We start from the raw sequence: 5,564 nt of genomic DNA, 5'->3' as shown, positions 1-5,564 counted from the left end.
AGCACTTCCATGTCAATGTAGACATTGTTATATGCATTGTATTCAAAGGGTTTGATTGTTGGCATTGGCATAATATCCTCAACCCACTTGTACCCACCATTAAACATGGATGCAATATCACCATTAGCACACTTCTTTGCCATCTGTAAGCTATAAAGTGTTGGAAGCAAGGATTGCGTAACTCCCTTTGCTCGCAACCCTAAAGTGATTGACCTGTACATTGCTCTGTAACCTTTTTGGCTAATACCTACTGAGTCACATATATCAAGCATCTCTTTGGGTGTGACAATTTCTTTGATTTCCTTCAAGAAATGTTGACGAAGGGTCTCCCGCAGCTTATCATTACCAAAACCTGTTATCATTTCCATGATATCCTTCTCCTGAGAAGGACATGCTGAAGAAGGGAGACATTAACATTGTCCTCAGCGTTGTTACATCCTAGTATAGCTATTGCACATGCCCTACAATCGCGAGTCACCCATGAGAGATGCTTTATTCATTAATTGCTTCTCAAAGTTGCTATAATTCCTACAAAAAAATTTACCTGGTTGTTTGTTTACGCCTCTTACATGCGCCTGCTGTCTTAGAAAGTAACCCAATAGCTTTACGTTTTCTTTGCCTTGCGTGATATATCCAATGGGAAGATGAGTGAAATGGTGAACACGACGCCGAAGATTACGAGTGGAGTGTTGGAGACGAACATAATTATCGGTAAATTGATTTATTGTGCGCACATGATCCGCTAGATTATTCTTCTGCACCTCAAGCTCCTCTGAGAGCTCTTTAATCCTCTGCATCAAACTATTGATCTGCTTAGTCGATGCCGCTTGAAGCTGGTCGAAGGCAAATTGTGTTTGCCTCTTTTTCAGCTGCCTCATCTAGCCACAACATGTGTAATCTCCTACAATAGCCAAGAAGCCCATTGAAACCATCACCAACAAACTTAAGAAAACTTGTAATGCTTTTAAATGGTGGAGGGGCACCAGATATTGGATCTGGTGGATAAAGATTTCCATCAATCCAAAGATCAATGGCCTTTGCTCCTTGCATTCGAAGCTGATCGTATGAAATATTGGGTGCAACATGCCTACTGCGTAGGGTTGCGTATTCTATCTCCAAATCAACCTGAAGGCGGATCTTAGAAGGCTTATTGGTGATGTCTTGTAGTGCCATCTACAAGAAAGTAGGCTTGTAAGCTTGGGTTGAATAGGAGTGGAAGGAGCAGGATATGGTATCAAAAAATAATGGAAAGAATGGAGATGAGGGTTGCTTCTCTAGAGCTGCATTGTGGATAGAGAAAGAAGCCAGAAAGGGAGCCAAAGAAACATAGAGAGGGTTGGCAATGGTGAGACGAAAATGCAAAGGAGACAATGCATCATGGGAAGCTTCTTTAGTGCAAGCTATGGCTGCTAAGCAATATAGAGAGAGAATACATCATGAAAAGGTTCTTCTGTGCAAGTCATGGCTACTACTGTGGGTTTGGAGAGAGAACCAAGTATTGTAGAGAGAATGCTCCTGGTAAGCTTCTTCCTTGCAAGCCATGGCTACTACTGTGGGTTTGGAGAGAGAAGGCTCATTTAGGAGTACAGACCTGCTAGCTATGGAGAGAGGACCAAGTATTGTAGAGAGAATGCTCATGGTAAGCTTCTTCCTTGCAAGCCATGGCTACTACTGTGGGTTTGGAGAGAGAAGGCTCATGTAGGAGTACAGATCTGCTAGCTATGGCTTTTGGAGTAGAGAAAGACGCTTTTTTCATGGAGAAGGAGTGCAGGGCGTTTTAGAGAGAGGATTTAGAGAGAGAAAGAGATCTGGTGCACACACAAAAAGGGGGGAAGAAAGTGACGAATTTTTGGAATGTTTGGAGTTCGAAAAGGTAGAGAAGGCTATGATAACTGACTGACAGCCCATTACAAAGCTTTAAAGTCACCTAGGTGGCCAGATCTAAGAATATCTCCTTTTTTTCTTTTTCTTTTTTGTTTTTGTGAAAAATCAAATATATGTTTTTAGGACTAGGCCTCTAGGCTTGGTCAAAGATGGATTAGCATTTTAAGCATTTCACTAAACGTCCAAATTAAAGGGCCCAAGAAGACTCCATTGAGTTCCTAATGGAAGGGCCGCTATACAGGCATCCAAGCATATGCTAAAATGGCAGGTGTATATAAAATTAGCTGCTCCTTTGCCTACTAGCAGGACACATGTAGGTTCATGCATCTTACTCTTTTGTATATCATGCTCTTATTGCAAGTATATGAAATGAAGAGGAATCGGCTTCCTTTAAGAAAGCATAGGAAAATGATCATATGTGTAGCGGACTCGGTTGCCCGACGTGTCGACAAACTAGAAATCACTAGGGCCCTCTCTAGGACAATATACCCTCAGGAGTTGGCACAAGCTAGGGAGATGGGGACCTCTCTATCCCACTCCACTACGCACTCACACAAACTCAAGAAAGGAATACAACACAGGAGCCAAGAGTGACATGTACATGCACAAGACTGAAGTCGACAAGAGTTGGAACAACACAAAACTATGTATTGCATTGCATTGGGGGTCCTCTCTGAGTACACCAAAGTCTCTCTTTATAAAATGGGCATGGCCCATTGAGCTATCATGAGCCAAGTGCTAAAAGTGGTCACTGACAAATACTATTGGAGTAGGTGAGAGGCACCAAGCACAAGTGGGTGAGCACCACTTCCAAGCGGTCAAGTGGGTGGCCGAAGATTCCCTCCTGTGTGACTAGTGGTGACCCTTTGGGGTGCTCGCATTTGAGGTTCATGAACTTGGGCGTGCCCAATCTTGGGTTCACAAACTTGGGGGTGCCCAACCAAGGGCAGTGAGGGTGGCTACAGGTTTTACTCCACAATTAGGTTGACTTTGAATTCGCCATCCACAATGGCTCTAGAGAGAGGGGTTCCATTGATGTGCACAGTGAGGCGAGGGCTTTTGAAATCGGTGAGGGTGCTGATTGCATGAGTGATGCCCAAACATTTTGTTGCTTGTTGTGCAGGTCGGCCCAAATCTATGGCGTACCATCAGGAATCTTTGACCCCTCCTCCAGTTGTTGTAGTAAGCACATCTAATTGCACTTAGGCAGGGGGGCTAAATTGGAGCAGATGGTAGAGTGACATGCCCACCTTGCTCGGCCCGAATCTGTTGCGCACCACTGGGAATATTTAACCCCTCCTTCAGTTGTTGCAATAGCACATCCAATTGCACTCGAGAAGTGGGGCTGAATTGGAGCAGTTGGTAGAGTGGCATCCCCACCTTGCTCTCCTTGAGTAGGTCGGCCATTGAAGCTGTTGAAGGTACAAGGTGGAGAGTCACATCGGCTTGCCCTCCGTCAGTGAACATGGGTGGTGCCTGTGGTCCACCACATTATGAGAGATGTGTGAGGGGACTTCACTTTGCTCCATTAATGGTTTTGGTTCTCCAAGGGCCTTCTTCTGAACACGGGTGACCACAGCTGTGGTGGGGTGCTCCACATGGGATGAGAGTGTAGGGTTGTTTGGGGTCGGGGACACTCCCAAGGTGAAGTATGGGTGAAATGGCGCCAAGGAGGAGGTGTCAGCCAACTTAGTAGCACTTCCCATAGAGACCAAGTGAGTGGCGGTTGGAGCTTGGAAGGTGAAATCAGTGGAAGCACCAGCTCGTTGCTTTGGGAAGTTCTGGGTATAGTGATCCTTGGCCTCGGGGGAATGATAACACGGGGGTGTCCCTTTAGGAAGGGGACACCGACCTTGGTAGTGACCATACTCCCCACAATGGTAGTATAAGATGGACAACGGGGAGCAGGTGGGCAAGGAGGCTGGTTTTGTGCAGGGGTGACCGCGAGGGTGGTAGGTGCAGAAGATGGTGGGGTGGGCATGAGGGGTGGAAGGTAAGGGTTAGAGGGTGAGGGAGTGTAGGTGTATTCAAGAGGGGTTGGCTGGTAGGACATGTGTGGTTTTGCTGGGGTGAAAGATGTGAAATAACTGGTGGGGGCAGCTGGTGGAGGAGACTATTGTTGGTGATGCAATTGGCAGAAGCCCTTCAAGTAGTAACAATCCTTGTTCTCATGACTGCCTCTCTCACAGAAAGAGCAGTACTTTCTCTCATGAGATTGCCTCTCTCACAGAAAGAGCAATACTTTCTCTGTGGTTGGGAACTCTTGGGGGGAGTGTCCCAAGGCTTGGAAAATGGCACACCACACTGCCTTCTTTACTTCTTGTTGTCCCTTGAGTTCTTTTATCTCCTTCTTTAGCTGGGTCAAGGTGTTGTCTTCGCTTTGTGCCTTGTGAAGCTTCAGTGCCTCCAACTCCTTTTTGAGCATGGCCACATGATCTTCTTGTGAAAACATGACCCAAGAGGATGAGGAACAGTTGTCACGCTCAAACAGCAACAAGCGTGCATTCTCCAGTTTTGAGAGGTAGATCTTGGAAGTCCAGTAAAGTGGTAGGTGCAGGCTTGCTTTCTTTCATCTTTTGTTGGCTGGACTGGGGCAAGGCTTGCAGCACCCATTTCTTAACCATGAAGTCACCTGGGTAGGCCATCCAATCGGGATGGGCAAGAGTTGAAGTATTCCCAGGTCTTGGAGAATGCGATCTTCATAGTTACCGAGCGTGAAGGTGCGAAGGAGTAGCATAAATTCATTAACGGAGTATAGCATTCATCGCATTAAACATAAACACAGACTATGAAACAAAGCCAAAAAAGTTATCTTGCATTGACAATTGCAGAAATATTACATTTGAGTGACAATGGCATGAAAGCATAGTAGAGAGAGAAAGAGAGGGAGAGGGAAAATGAGTATGCAGGCCATAAGCTCATAGTAGAGAGAGAGAGAGAGAGAGAGAGAGAGAGAGAGAGAGAGAGAAGATAATAGAGAGAGGGACTGTGTGTATGTAGGCCATTAGCTCATAGTAGAGAGAGAGAGAGAGAGAGAGAGAGAGAGAGAGAGAGAGAGAGAGAGAGAGAGAGAGAGAGAGAGGAGGCTGATTTGGAGGGAAAAAGGTAGGGTAGAGATGATTTTAGGTCAAAATTGAGTTTAAAAAATGAAATTTATATATGTATATGGGTTTGGGTTAAGTTTTAAAGCATAAGAAATAAAAAAAGATGAAAAAAAATTCACTATTTTTAGCCCCCACTTAGTTATGAGAATGATGATGTGGAAAGTGATAGGATAATTTGGAGGCATTAATGAGGGTGATTTGGTGGGGAAGTGGAGACAATAAATAAGGGAGAAAAAGATGTCACATTTAAGGGGATAGAGGAGGTTTTAGGGAAAAATGGAGGTTAAAATTGAATTTTTGATATATATAAGGGTTTGGGATAAGTTTCAAAGCTAAAAAACTTGCTAAATGATAAAAAAAAATCACAATTTAGGGGCCCCCCTTAGTTACGGGCATGGTGATGTGGAAAGTGCTTGCTACAAGAGAGAAAATGACTGCTTTAGACCCTAAACCTTTGGTTGGGAATTATAGGCTAGAAAGAACAAACTATAGGCCCCAAGTAGGCCTCTTTATTGCCCTTGTCTCCTTAATAATGTTTAAAATCATCCTTAATCCCTAAAAATTAGGAATCCTTAC

Source organism: Cibotium barometz, chromosome 14, assembly GCF_041138505.1.
Source record: "Cibotium barometz isolate CiBa-2024 chromosome 14, ASM4113850v1, whole genome shotgun sequence".
Taxonomy (NCBI): domain Eukaryota; kingdom Viridiplantae; phylum Streptophyta; class Polypodiopsida; order Cyatheales; family Cibotiaceae; genus Cibotium; species Cibotium barometz.
Note: the sequence above shows the minus strand (reverse complement) of the source record.